Source organism: Enhydra lutris, unplaced genomic scaffold, assembly GCF_002288905.1.
Source record: "Enhydra lutris kenyoni isolate GAN:26980312 unplaced genomic scaffold, ASM228890v2 scaffoldscaffold11, whole genome shotgun sequence".
NCBI classification, from domain to species: Eukaryota; Metazoa; Chordata; class Mammalia; order Carnivora; family Mustelidae; genus Enhydra; species Enhydra lutris.
The window spans coordinates 22,063,813-22,079,320 of record NW_019154095.1 but is presented as its reverse complement, the minus strand read 5'-3'; the positions used below and the strand labels follow the sequence as shown (position 1 = coordinate 22,079,320).

The following is a 15,508-nucleotide window of genomic DNA, read 5'->3' as shown; positions in this document are numbered from 1 at the left end:
ACAGCTTTGTAATAGAGATTGAAGTCCGGAATTGTGATGCCACCAACTTTGGCTTTCTTTTTCAATATTGCTTTGGCTATTCGAGGTCTTTTCTGGTTCCATATAAATTTTAGGATTATTTGTTCCATTTCTTTGAAAAAAATGGATGGTACTTTGATAGGAATTGCATTAAATGTGTAGATTGCTTTAGGTAGCATAGACATTTTCACAATATTTATTCTTCCAATCCAGGAGCATGGAACATTTTTCCATTTCTTTGTGTCTTCCTCAATTTCTTTCATGAGTACTTTATAGTTTTCTGTGTATAGATTCTTAGTCTCTTTGGTTAGATTTATTCCTAGGTATCTTATAGTTTAGGGTGCAATTGTAAATGGGATGGACTCCTTAATTTCTCTTTCTTCTGTCTTGTTGTTGGTGTAGAGAAATGCAACTGATTTCTGTGCATTGATTTTATATCCTGACACTTTACTGAATTCCTGTACAAGTTCTAGCAGTTTTGGAGTGGAGTCTTTTGGGTTTTCCACATATAGTATCATATCATCTGCGAAGAGTGATAGTTTGACTTCTTCTTTGCCAATTTGGATGCCTTTAATTTCCTTTTGTTGTCTGATTGCTGAGGCTAGGACTTCTAGTACTATGTTGAATAGCAGTGGTGATAACGGGCATCCCTGCCGTGTTCCCGACCTTAGCAGAAAAGCTCTCAGTTTTTCTCCATTGAGAATGATATTTGTGGTGGGTTTTTCATAGATGGCTTTGATAATATTGAGGTATGTGCCCTCTATCCCTACACTTTGAAGAGTTTTGATCAGGAAGGGATGCTGTACTTTGTCAAATGCTTTTTCAGCATCTATGGAGAGTATCATATGGTTCTTGTTCTTTCTTTTATTAATGTGTTGTATCACATTGATTGATTTGCGGATGTTGAACCAACCTTGCAGCCCTGGAATAAATCCCACTTGGTCGTGGTGAATAATCCTTTTAATGTACTGTTGAATCCTATTGGCTAGTATTTTGGTGAGAATTTTTGCATCTGTGTTCATCAAGGATATTGGCCTGTAGTTCTCTTTTTTGATGGGATCCTTGTCTGGTTTTGGGATCAAGGTGATGCTGGCCTCATAAAATGAGTTTGGAAGTTTTCCTTCCATTTCTATTTTTTGGAACAGTTTCAGGAGAATAGGAATTAGTTCTTCTTTAAATGTTTGGTAGAATTCCCCCGGGAAGCCATCTGGCCCTGGGCTTTTGTTTGTTTGGAGATTTTTGATGACTGTTTCAATCTCCTTACTGGTTATGGGTCTGTTCAGGCTTTCTATTTCTTCCTGGTTCAGTTGGGGTAGTTTCTATGTCTCTAGGAATGCATCCATTTCTTCCAGATTGTCAAATTTGTTGGCGTAGAGTTGCTCATAGTATGTTCTTATAATTGCCTGTATTTCTTTGGTGTTAGTTGTGATCTCTCCTCTTTCATTCATGATTTTATTTATTTGGGTCCTTTCTCTTTTCTTTTTGATAAGTCTGGCCAGGGGTTTATCGATCTTATTAATTCTTTCAAAGAACCAGCTCCTAGTTTCGTTCATTTGTTCTATTGTTTTTTTGGTTTCTATTTCATTGATTTCTGCTCTGATCGTTATGATTTCTCTTCTCCTGCTGGGTTTAGGGTTTCTTTCTTGTTCTTTCTCTAGCTCTTTTAGGTGTAGGGTTAGGTTGTGTACCTGAGACCTTTCTTGTTTCTTGAGAAAGGCTTGTACCGCTATATATTTTCCTCTCAGGACTGCCTTTGTTGTGTCCCACAGATTTTGAACCGTTGTGTTTTCATTATCATTTGTTTCCATGAATTTTTTCAACTCTTCTTTAATTTCCTGGTTGACCCATTCATTCTTTAGAAGGATGCTGTTTAGTCTCCATGTATTTGGGTTCTTTCCAAATTTCCTCTTGTGATTGAGTTCTAGCTTCAGAGCATTGTGGTCTGAAAATATGCAGGGAATGATCCCAATCTTTTGATAACGGTTGAGACCTGATTTAGGACCGAGAATATGATCTATTCTGGAGAATGTTCCATGTGCACTAGAGAAGAATGTGTATTCTGTTGCTTTGGGATGAAATGTTCTGAATATATCTGTGATGTCCATCTGGTCCAGTGTGTCATTTAAGGCCTTGATTTCCTTGTTGATCTTTTGCTTGGATGATCTGTCCATTTCAGTGAGGGGAGTGTTAAAGTCCCCTACTATTATTATTGTCGATGTGTTTCTTTGATTTTGTTATTAATTGGTTTATATAGTTGGCTGCTCCCATGTTAGGGGCATAGATATTTAAAATTGTTAGATCTTCTTGTTGGACAGTTCCTTTGAGTATGATATAGTGTCCTTCCTCATCTCTTATTATAGTCTTTGGCTTAAAATCTAATTGATCTGATATAAGGATTGCCACTCCTGCTTTTTTCTGATGTCCATTAGCATGGTAAATTCTTTTCCACCCCCTCACTTTAAATCTGGAGGTGTCTTCAGGTTTAAGATGAGTTTCTTGTAGGCAACATATAGATGGGTTTTGTTTTTTTATCCATTCTGATACCCTGTGTCTTTTGATTGGGGCATTTAGCCCATTCACATTCAGGGTAAGTATTGAGAGATATGAATTTAGTGCCATTGTATTGCCTGTAAGGTGACTTATTGTATATTGTCTCTGTTTCTTTCTGATCTACTACTTTTAGGGTCTCTCTTTGCTTAGAGGACCCCTTTCAATATTTCCTGTAGAGCTGGTTTGGTATTTGCAAATTCTTTCAGTTTTTGTTTGTCCTGGAAGCTTTTAATCTCTCCTTCTATTTTCAATGATAGCCTAGCTGGATATAGTATTCTTGGCTGCATGTTTTTCTCGTTTAGTACTCTGAATATATCATGCCAGCTCTTTCTGGCCTGCCAGGTCTCTGTGGATAAGTCTGCTGCCAATCTAATATTTTTACCATTGTATGTTACAGACTTCTTTTCCCGGGCTGCTTTCAGGATCTTCTCTTTGTCACTAAGACTTGTAAATTTTACTATTAGGTGACGGGGTGTGGACCTATTCTTATTGATTTTGAGGGGGGTTCTCTGAACCTCCTGGATTTTGATGCTTGTTCCCTTTGCCATATTGGGGAAATTCTCTCCAATAATTCTCTCCAATATACCTTCTGCTCCCCTCTCTTTTTCCTCTTCTTCTGGAATCCCAATTATTCTAATGTTGTTTCGTCTTATGGTGTCACTTATCTCTCGAATTCTCCCCTCATGGTCCAGTAGCTGTTTGTCCCTCTTTTGCTCAGCTTCTTTATTCTCTGTCATTTGGTCTTCTATATCACTAATTCTTTCTTCTGCCTCATTTATCCTAGCAGTGAGAGCCTCCATTTTTGATTGCACCTCATTAATAGCTTTTTTGATTTCAACTTGGTTAGATTTTAGTTCTTTTATTTCTCCAGAAAGGGCTTTTATCTCTCCGGAGAGGGTTTCTCTAATATCTTCCATGCCTTTTTCGAGCCCGGCTAGAACCTTGAGAATTGTCATTCTGAATTCTAGATCTGACATATTACCAATGTCTGTATTGATTAGGTCCCTAGCCTTTGGTACTGCCTCTTGTTCTTTTTTTTGTGAATTTTTCCGCCTTGTCATTTTGTCTAGATAAGAGTATATGAAGGAGCAAGTGAAATACTAAAAGGGTGGCAACAACCCCAGGAAAATATGCTTTAGCCAAATCAGAAGAGATTCCAAATCGTGAGGGGGGAGAAAGGGGATAAAAAGAGGTTCAGAAAGAAGAAAAAAAAAGAAGAGAAAAAAAAAAAAAAAAAGAAACAATTAAAAAAAGAAAACCAATAAAGAAAAAATATAAAAAGGAAAAAAAGAATATATATATTAGATAAACCAGTTAAAAAACGTTAAAAAAGGAAAGGGTAAAAGTTAAAAAAATTTAGCAGAAGAGAAAAATAAATTGAAAAAGAAAAAAAATTAAATTAACTGCAAGGCTAAAGAATCATGGGGAGAAAGCCATGAGTTCCGTGCTTTGCTTTCTCCTCCTTTGGAATTCCGCTGCTCTCCTTGGTATTGAAACTGTACTCCTTGGTAGTTGAACTTGGTCCTGGCTGGGTTTCTTGTTGATCTTCTGGGGGAGGGGCCTGTTGTAGTGATTCTCGAGTGTCTTTGCCCCGGGCGGAGTTGGACCGCCCTTACCAGGGGCCGGGCTGAGTAATCCGCTCGGGTTTGCTTTCGGGAGCTTTTGTTCCCTGAGCGCTTTCCGTAGAGTTCCGGAGGGCGGGAATGAAGATGGCGGCCTCCCGGTCTCCGGCCCGGAGGAGCCAAGAGCCTGGGGCCCCACTCCTCAGTGCGCCTCAGAGAACAGCGCCGATTTACTCCCGTCACCCTGCCTCCGGCCGCGCTCTGAGCTGACCGAGCCTGCGACCGGTTCAAGGTAACCCCAGGCTTAGAGCTTACTCCTCGGCTCTGTCTCTGTAGCCGGCTTCCCTGTTCTAATACCTGTAAGCTCTGCGACACTCAGACACCCCCGATCCTTCTGTGACCTGCGGGACCTGAGGCCACGCTGACCCTGCGTGGGCTTCACCCCGGTTAAGCCTCTGGAGCGATGTCCCTCAGCGGAACAGACTTTTAAAAGTCCCGATTTTGTGCTCCGTTGCTCCGCCGCTTGCCGGGAGCCGGCCCCTCCCCCCGCGGTCTATCTTCCCGTCGCTTTGGATTCACTTCTCCGCCAGTCCTACCTTTCCGAAAGTGGTTGATTTTCTGTTTCTAGAGTTGCTGTTCTTCTTCTCTTCGATCTCCCGTTGGATTTGTAGGTGTTTGCAATCTTTAGATAAGCTATCTAGCTGATCTCCCGCTACCTGAAGTAGTCTCAGCCTGCTACTTATCCGCCATCTTGACTCTCCCCGCCAAAACACTTTTGAACTAAGATAACTAAGATAACTCTAGTATCCAATTATATTAGAGTATAATTAATCCATTATAACTCAATTATCAAAAGTAGGCAAATATTAAACTTAATGAAAAAGCCCAAACTTCAAATTTATATTTTCTCTATCTACTAGAGAGATATTTTCTCCATATATGAGAAAGTCAAAGAGGTTCTTTTTGAATTTCCGAACTCTAGGTATTATTGAAGATAGATGCTATGCTATAATGTGACATGCCTGGTTGTCTTAACCTGTCCTATCACATCCAACTCAATCATAAAGACTACTAATTCTCTGTAGAAAATAAAACCAGAAGGATAAAAGACTACCACATGAAGATGAAGGCACAAACCAACAATTAGCTATAAATATATACACACATGTAGTCTGAATTTTGAAATTCTAGTCATATACGTTTTTTATCATTTGCAAATATCTTGCCCCATTCCATGGGTTGCCTCTTCATTTTGCTGTACAGAAGTTTTTTATATTGATGAAGTCCCAAAGTTCTTTCTCACTTTTGTTTCCCTTGCCTTTGGAGACGTGTCTTAAAAGATAAAGGGCTGGTATCCAAAATCTATAAAGAACTTCTCAAACTCAATACCCAAAAAACCAAAATAATCAAGTCAAAAAATAGGAAGAAGACATGAACAGACACTTCTCCAAAGAAGACATACGAATGGCTAATAGACACATGAAAAATTATTCATCATCATTAGCCATCATCAGGGAAATTCAAATCAAAACCACACTGAGATACCACCTTACACCAGATAGAATGGCAAAAACTGACAAGGCAAGACAAATGTTGGAGAGGATGCGGAGAAAGGGGAACCCTCTTACACTGTTGGTGAGAATGCAAGTTGGTACAGCCACTTTGGAAAACAGTGTGGGGGGGTCCTCAAAAGTTAAGAAATACAGCTACCCTATGAGGGAGCAATTACACTACTGGGTATTTACCCCAAAGATACAGATGTAGTGAAAAGAAGGACCACATGCACCCCAGTGTTGACAGCAGCAATGTCCACAATAGCCAAACTGTGAAAGGAGCCAAGATGCCCTTCAACAGATGAATGGATAAAGAAGATGTGGTCCAAAGTTTCAATGGAATATTACTCAGCCACCAGAAAGGATGAATACCCAGCATTTGTATCAACATGGATGGAACTGGAGGAAATTATGCTAAGTGAAGTAAGTCAAACAGAGAAAGCAATTATCATATTATTTCACTTATTTGTGGAACCTAAGGAATAGCATGGAGGACACTAAGAGAAGGAAGGGGAAAATGAAGCTGGGAGGTGGGGTGGGATCAGGAAGATGAACCATGAGAGACTGTGGACTCCTGGAATCAAACTGAGGGCTATTTTTTTTTTGGAGGGGAGGTTAGCCTGGTGATGGGTATTAAGGAGGGCACGTATTGCAATGAGGGTGTTATACACAAACAGTGAGTCATGGAACACTATATCAAAAACTAATGATGTAGTGTATGGTGACTAACATTACTTAATTAAAAAAAATTTAAAAAACCTTTTGTAATCTAAAAAATATATTTAAGTATATTTTTTCTTCCTATTAAAGATTTTATGTTCAATTACATATTTAAATTGCTTACTGTATAAAAATAGTCGTGATTATTGGATAGTGACTTTGAATTCAGAAAACCTGTTCAACTCTAGTAATAATTTTTATTTTTGGTTCTCCATAAATGGTGATAAATTTTTCATGTGGACAATCCTAAGTAAATATGACATGTCTACTCATTTACATTTATTTATTCCCTGCATTTCTTTTTCTATTCTTATGCTTTGACTAATACCACTAACAATAAGTAGTATATAATTATAGGCTTTATTGTAAATTATCAGTATTAAATAAGATATTTGCTAGACATTTTAAGATATCCTTTACCTAATTAAGAAAGTTCACTTATATTTATAGTTTGCTAACTTTTTAGAATCATAAATGGCAAATATTAAGTAATCTCTATGGTATTAGTGACACTACTTCTACTTTAAGCCATTACTGTGATAGTTTTCAATTAATTTATACTTCCTCTACAGCTTAATCAACCATTCCTACAACCTGACTTTTGCTATTTTATATACAGCTAAATTTGGTTGGTAGTACTGTTAAAGAAAAAACTTCAAGTCCATGTTCATAAGCAAGATTTATCATACGCCACATTACTACTTCCTGTTTTCTAGCCACCTCTAAATTCTCATACTTAGTTTTACGGTCTTTCCTCCAAGTACTTCATTATCCATACTAGAGTAATTTATTAATTTATTTATTTTTTGCAATTTCACCTAACTTTCTGGCAAGTTTTCTGTATCTGTAGGAAAAGTTGCTCTCATTTGTAAATTATTTCCTTGTGACAGCTACGCACAGATACTCTGTTAAATGCTGTGTTGATATTGCTCATGTTTGAATAGGACCCATTCTTCCTGAACTGGTGAACTGGCTACAAGCAAAAGACCACATAGCTTAGGGGTTCAATTTGTTGTTGTTGTTAATGAAAACTATTTCCTTAAAATATGGTGCCTCTGTGTAGCCATGCCTCCTTCGTCTCTCAGAACTTTACCTATTTCAGGCAGACTTCTTCCACTAACTCTTCAGGCCCCTTGGTATCTTCATGAGCCACTGCCACTGAGAAACACCATCAGTACTTCACAGGTAAACCACTCGTTTTCCTGGGCCGATCTTTGCCTGTACTTTGAATTCTGCCATTTCTGGTTCCTTAGCACTCATTGCCTGAGCTGTTTTTACCACCTGCCCACATAATCCTTCTCTATCGAAGTAAAGTCCCAACCACAAGTATTCCTTCTCCGGACAGGGTCCTCATTGTCTGGGAAGAAATGTTTCTTGCCAATTTTTGATACCTGCCACTATAACGCTGCGCCCCTTAGCGCTTTCCGCTGCTCTCATTAACAAAGGGTCTTTATGACAGCGGGCATCTTACAGTGGCTGTGCTGCTTTCAGTAGTTGCTGAATATTTGCTAAAATGACTTAGAAACTACTGGACTTTTTCACTTTTCAAGGATGATTTGCAAATGTTTAAACTTAACTAATGGTTATTTATATTCATACTTATATGAATTTAAATTTTTTCCTGACATAATTTCAGGTGATATTTTCTAAGAAACTTGCTTTTTATATGTAGTAAAATTGACAGTACTGACTTTCTAAGAACCATGGTTTATAAGAGCATTCTACCACTTCCTCTCTACAAAACACTGATTTTTGACAGTCGCCTATGGGCAAGAATGCCTTTGTGGAGGTTGAGTCCATCAGAGATATGCCAGAGCACCAATGGAACAACAATAATAATGAAATAATAGACGCAGTGGAGAGGGTTTAAAAAGAAGAGTTTGTTTCCTCCGAGGGCACAGCTCAGTGCCCAGAGAGAACTTCTCCCATGATCTCTCCCACAGGGGAAACTGAGTGTGTGTTAGTGAGCACCTGGCCTCCCCAGCTGTGTGGGAGAAGGACAGAGACACAATTTTTACTCCATCCAGAATACTGAGTCATACAATGCACAACTAGGGGGCAATGAACTGGTGGAGAATAGCAGCCAGGCCTCAGAATGGAACACATCAAAAAAATGCAGATCCTAATAACCACCTGATGCAATCCGTCAGGAAGCCTGCCACCGAGTTGCTGAAGAGACTTCAACAGTGGCTCCCCCTGAGCTGGCCCACAGGCTCCCTCAATACTCCATGGGCATCACCTACACACCCTTCTATCCTCTGTCGCCTGTACACACTCTGAAGGCAATCAAAGTCTTTCAGACAACAACTGGCCAAATGCAGAAAGCCACCCCGATTCTGCAGGATGAGGAGAAGGGACACAAACCAGAGCATTCAGCACCCAGCCTACTTTTACAGGATCAACAGAAGGTATAAAAAGCTGAGTCCCCCCTCACAGGGAACAAGAAGTAAATGGTGGTTTTAGTAAGCTACTGAAGTTAAATTACCAGTGAAAAACAGACTATTCTATCATAAGATGTTTCATGTAAGCCTCATGGTAATCTCAAAGCAGAACTACACAAAATACACAAAAGAAAAAGAGAAGGGAGTCAAAACGTACCACTGTAAAAATTCATCAGTTTATAAAACAGCCAGAAGCAGCTGCCAGTATCCTCTTATATAGTGACTGATTCTTCCCCGCCATCCCCCACGCCGTGGGTGGGCGAAGTATGGAATTTATTTTATTTTTCTGAGTCTGTGTTTTGTTCCTTAGACATCACAATTCCTAGATTACAGGGACATGTTCCACCTGCCCGACTAGTAGTTCCATGGGCCTGTTTGGATTGTTTTCCAGATTCAAAGTGCACTGAGAAGCCTTCACGGTTTTAAATACTTCCTAGATGCTCAACTGAGGCAGAGTGACAAAATGACTCCCCTACCCCCGCCTGCCAAAAAAATAAAATCCTAGGCCCTCTGGCAGCAGAAAACAATTAAGATGGCATTAATAAGTCCTTATCTGTCAACAATGACTTTAAGTGAAAATGGATTAAATTATTCATTCAAAAGATACAGAGTGGATAAATGGATAAAAAAAGAAGACCCAATTATACGGTGCCCCCTAGGCATTCCTTTCAGCTTCAAGGAAAAAAATACTTTCAAAGAGAGGATATGGATTCTATGGAAGTGGAAGCCAATAGAATAGGGTAGCTATACATGCATCAGAAAAAAATAGAATTGAAGTGAAAAATGGTCACAAGAGATAAATAGGGTCATTATATAATGAAAAATGAGTCAATTCATCCAAAAAATATAATAGCTTAAGTATATATGACCGTATCACAGCACCTAAATATATTAAACCAACAGTAAAATATTTGAAGGTAGAAAAAAAACAGCAGTACAGTAGTCAGGGATTCTAATACCGCAGTTTCAACAGGAGATGACTCATCCAATCAATAAGAAAACAATGAGCTTGGATTATACTTTAGTCCAATAGACCTAACAGACATAGAATTAACACTCCATTCAATAGCAGCAGAATAAATACACTTAAGTGTACAATGAACATTCTATGGGACAGACCATATGTTAGGTCACAAAACAAGTTCTTAGCTAACTTATGATGGATATTTTACCAAGTAGTTCTTCAAATACAATGGTACAAAACTAGAAGCTCACAAATATGCTATAGAACACACTCCCAAACAACTAATAGATAAAATATTGTGAAATAAAAGGAAATGGAAACAATATACTAAAACTTACCAGCTGGTACAAAAATAGTTCTAACAGGGAACTTTTCAGTAATAAATGCCTATATTAAGAAAAAAGACTATCTGAAATAACCTAATTTTCTATCTCAGGGAAGTAGGAAAAAAAGAACAAACTTAGCCAAAAATGAGCAAAAATAAGGAAATAGATTAGAGCAGAAATAAAAACTGGAAAACCCACAGAAATGATCAAAGAACTAGTTTTTTTAAAATGATAAAACTGACTACCATTATCTAAATGAAGAAAAAACTGAAATGAATAAAATCAGAAGCAAAGAAGACATTTCAACTCATACCACAAGAATACAAAGGATTAGAAGAGACTACTATGAACAAACATACCCTGAGAAATTTATGACCTAAAAGAAATAGAAAAGTTCCCAGAAACATGATCCCATTAAGAATGAATAATGAAGAAACAGAAAATTGGAGACCAGTAGCAAGTAAGAAGATTGAATCAGGATTTAAAAACTTCCCAACAAAGAAAAGCCCAGGATCAGTTTCCCTAGCGAAGTCTACCAAAAATTTCAAGAGTAACAATCCTTCTCAAATTTTCCCAAACTCACTTTATTTTTTTTCACTTTATTTCTTTTCAGTGTTCCAGAATTCACTGTCCCAAATTCACTTTATGATGCCACCATTACCTTGATACCAAAGCCTGATAAAGACACTAGAAGAAAACTATAAATAAATATCCTTGATGAATACAAATGCAAAGATTCTCCACAAAATTCAATAGTATATTCAAAAGATTATACACCACGATTAAGAGGGATTTATTCTTGTATGCAAGGAGGGTTCAATAAAGATAAGACAGGTGATATACTACATTAATAGGAAGAAAGATGAAAATCAACCATATGATCATCTCTATAGATACAGAAAAAGTATTTCATAAAACTCAACATCCTTCATGAGAAAAACTCAATAAATTAGATACAGAAGAAATGTAGCTCAACATAATAAAATCCCTATTTGTTGAGCCCACAGCTAACATCATACTCAATAATGATAGGCTGGAAGGTCTCTAACATCAGGAACAAGACAAGGGTGCCCACTATCATCATTCCTGTTCAGGATCATAGTGGAAGTCCTGGACCAGTGGAAGACCAGACCAATTGGCCAAGAAAAAGAAATAATAGGCATCCAAATCAGAAAGAGGAAATTAAAATTGTTTGTAGATATGATCTTATATACAGATATTCCTAGACTCCACCAAAAACCTATTAGAATTAATAACCAATTGCAGTAAAGTTTCAGGATACAAAACCAATATATAGAAATCAGTTATGTTGCTATAGACTAACAACAAAACATCTGAAAAGAAACTTTTTTTTTAAAAGTCCCATTTACGTGGCTGGGTTATGGACATTGGGAAGGGTATGTGCTATGGTGAGTGCTGTCAAGGGTGTAAGCCTGATGATTCACAGACCTGTACCCCTGGGGCAATAATACATTATACGTTAATAAAAAATTTTTTAAAAAGGAAAAAAAGTCCCATTTACAATAGCATCAAAAACAATAAAATTCATAGGAATAAATTTAACCAGGGACGTGAAAGATAATCATGATAGAAAGAAAACAAATGGAAAAATACCTGTGTTCACAGAGCAGAAGAATTAATATTGTTAATATGTCCACACTACCTAAAATCAATGCAATCACTATCAAAATTCCAATGACATTTTCACATAGAAAAAAAAAATCCTAGAATTTGTATAGAACCATAAAAAGATGCCAAATATCCAACACAATACTGAGAAAGAAGAACAAACCTGGAAGCACAAAATTCCCTGAATTCAAAGTATATTACAAAGTAATCAAAACAATGGTACTGTCAGAAATAGACCAATGCAATAGAATTGCAAGCCCAGAAATAAACTCACACAAGTACTGTCAACAAGTATTTGACACTACATCTGTATCTTTGGTATTTACCAGTACCCCAAAGATACAGATGTAGTGAAACAAAGGGGCACGTGCACCCCAGTGTTCACAGCAGCAATGTCCACAATAGCCAAACTATGGAAGGAGCCCAAGATGCCCTTCAAGAGATGAATGGATACAATGGAATGTATTGTACAATGGAATACTACTCAACCATTAGGAAGGACAAATACCCACCATTTGCATCGACATGGATGGAACTGGAAGGGATTACGCTAAGTGAAATAAGTCAAGCAGAGAAACAAAATTATCATATGGTTTCACTTATTTGTGGAACATAAGGAAGAGCATGGAGGACCACAGGGGAAGGGAGGGAAAACTGAACGGTAAGAAATCAGAGAGGGAGACAAACCATGAGAGACTCTGCACTCCAGGAAAAAAACTGAGGGTTACAGAAGGGAGGGAGTAGGGGCGTGGGGTAACTGGGTGTTGGGTATTAAGGGCTTGTGTGGCAATGACCACTGGGCGTTATATGCAACTAATGAATGCTTGAACACTACATCAAACACTAATGATGTTATTACTACATGCTGGCTAACTGAACAAAATAAAAAATAAATAAATTCCAAAATGGCAAAACAACAAGTATTTGACAAGGGAATAAAGAATACTCTATGAGGAAAGCATAGTCTTTTTGATAAAAAGTGCTGAGAAAAGTAGATCTTCAGATGCAAGAGAATGAAAATGAACATGTAACTTATGCCAATCACAAAAGTTAATTCAAAATGGATTAAAGGCTTAAACATCTGAAAAAAGCTCATTGACACTGGTCTTGACAATATTTTGAATATGACACCAAAAGCAAAAGTAAACAAATGGGACTGTATTACACTATAAAGCTTTTGCAAAGCAATGGTAACCATCAACAAAATGAAAAGGTAACTTAAAGAATAAGAGAAAATAATCTGCAAATCATATGTTGGAAAAGGAGTCCAAATATGTAGAAAACTCAAAGAACTCAAGAAAAAAAAATCCAATTAAAAAGTGGGCACAAAACCTGTATGGGCATTTTCCCAAAAAAGACCTAAAAATAGCCAACAGGTACATAAAAAAATGGTCAAAAATTACCAATCATCAAGGAATTGGAAATCAAAATCACAATGAAGTAACACCTAATACCTAGTAGAATGATTATCAAAAAGATAAGATGTTACAGTTGTTGGCAAGGATATAGAAAAAGGAATACTTATGCACTGTTGGTGAGAGGGTAAAAGGTATAGCCACTATGGAAAACAGCACAGATTTTCCTTAAAAAATTAAAAATATAACTAGCATATGATCCAGCAATCCCACTTCTGGGTATGTATCTGAAAGTCATATTTCTATCCTAAAGAGAGATCTGTACCTCCATATTCATTGCATCATTATTCATAATAGTCAAGACATAGAAACCACTTAAGTGTTCATTGGCAGATGGATATGTGTGTGTGTGTGTGTGTGTGTGTGTGTACATATATATGTATATATACATGTATCTCCGTTGTGTGTGTATGTGATACATATATACACACACATATTTCAGCCTTTAAAAAAAAATCATGCCATTTGCAACAACATGGATGGACCCAGATAGCATAATGCCAAGTAAAATAAGTTAGACAAAGAAAGGCTAATACTTTATGATCTCCTTTATATGCAGAATCTTAAAGGGAGAATAGAATGGTGATTTCCGGAGTCTATAAGGTGGGGAAAACAGGGAGATATTGGTCAAAGGGTACAAATTTCCATTTATAAAATGTGTAAGTTCTAGGGTTATTGTTTATAGCAGTGTGACTAGAGTTAAAAATACTATATTATATACTTGGAAATTCCTGAGAGTAATCTTAAATGTTCTCATCACACACACAGAGGTAATTTATATGAGGTGATAAAGGTATTAACTAACCTTATTATGTTATCATTTTGCAATATATACAGGTATCAAATCATCACACTGTATACCCTCAACTTTCACACAATGTTGTATGTCAGTTATTCCTCAGTAAAGCTGGGATGGGGTGGGGTTTCCTTTCTTTATAGATAGCAAAGAAACAAACAAAAAGCTACGTTTCTAGATTTATACATTGTTTTACTCAGCAGTGTGGGTTCTCAATGCAGCAGTTCTCCGAAAGGGTACTTATTTGTGTTACATGATTAACCAGGCCACCTTCTCCTTTTTTTCAGTTGTACACCCTTATTTTACAACATTGATATCCTGGTCTCCACAGAAGACCCCACAAGGGCCTTTCATATCCTTCAAGCTCTTAACCTCTATCCAGTGTCTCAAATTGAGGAGGGATCAGAATGGCTATTCGAAAGCCAGCAGTGGAAGGCCTCTTTCTCTGTTTTTTTTTATCCCCAGGTGCAGAACATGGACTTTTGCCTACAAGTACTGCAATCAATCAATAAATTACCAACCATAAAATGGAGGCTCCTGAGTTCAGTATTTTAACAGGACCCTGTCACTTTGCCTTAGGTGGCTCACAGGATATATGCCAGTATACAGAAGAGAAACTTTTACTGGACCACAAGAACATCTATGCCAGATCTGAGTTCACTACCATAGAATTTGCATGTGCCTTTTTGCCCTTTGTCTGTGCTCTTTGGTCAAGCATCACAACAAATCTTCTGCCCATTTTCTGAATTATTAAACAGTAAAATTGACTTTTTAATTCTTTTGGTGAATAGTTTTATTAATTTTGTCATGGTGAGGAAGGTTCTGCTTTAAGAGTTTGGCTCCTACAGTTTCCACTGCCAACTGTTTTCATTGTCTCTATTGTTCTACCACGGGATCGCCTGAGGAACTGGGGTACAAGAAAAGAGAAAACAAAAAACACAAGAATCTCTTCTACTGTCCTTGAGCCTGAACTAGAGGTATCTCCTAGATACCTCTCTGTCTGCTCCAAATTGCCCAAACTCAAGTCAAAGAAAACCAAAATAGAAGATGTAGAAGGCTGATAATTTTTTATCTGCTAATTAAATGTCATCTTGAATGTGGGTTTTCTTACCTGATCTGCTGGCTGACCTTTACTTTTTAGAAACACCAAATACCTGAGCAGCTTTGCACTGACTCCAGGTTTATAGTTCTATTAGCAGGAGAGAAAGGCTAGTATGTACATATGCCATCTTACCTATAAATACATTGTCTGTTTTTTTAAAACCATGATTCCTATCTTCTTGGTAGCAATAATTCTTCACATATTCTAGATATATGCCCCATAAGCATGTATTTTCCAAATATTTTCTCTGAGTCTATGGATTCTTTTGAAGAGCAAATTTTCTTTTTTTTTCCTAAAGATTTTATTTATTTGACAGAGAGAGATCACAAGTAGGCAGAGAGGCAGGCAGAGAGAGAGAGAGAGAGGGAAGCAGGCTCCCTGCTGAGCAGAGAGCCCGATGCGGGGCTCGATCCCAGGACCCTGAGATCATGA

At 37.5% G+C, this 15,508-nt stretch overlaps 1 protein-coding gene across 2 annotated transcripts in view; it reads right to left on the bottom strand.

Moving 5' to 3' along the window:
* Window positions 1-15,508, bottom strand: part of LOC111144512 (tumor suppressor candidate 3) — a 249,406-nt gene that overhangs the window by 97,711 nt on the left and 136,187 nt on the right. The gene's annotated exons all lie outside the window — the stretch shown is intronic.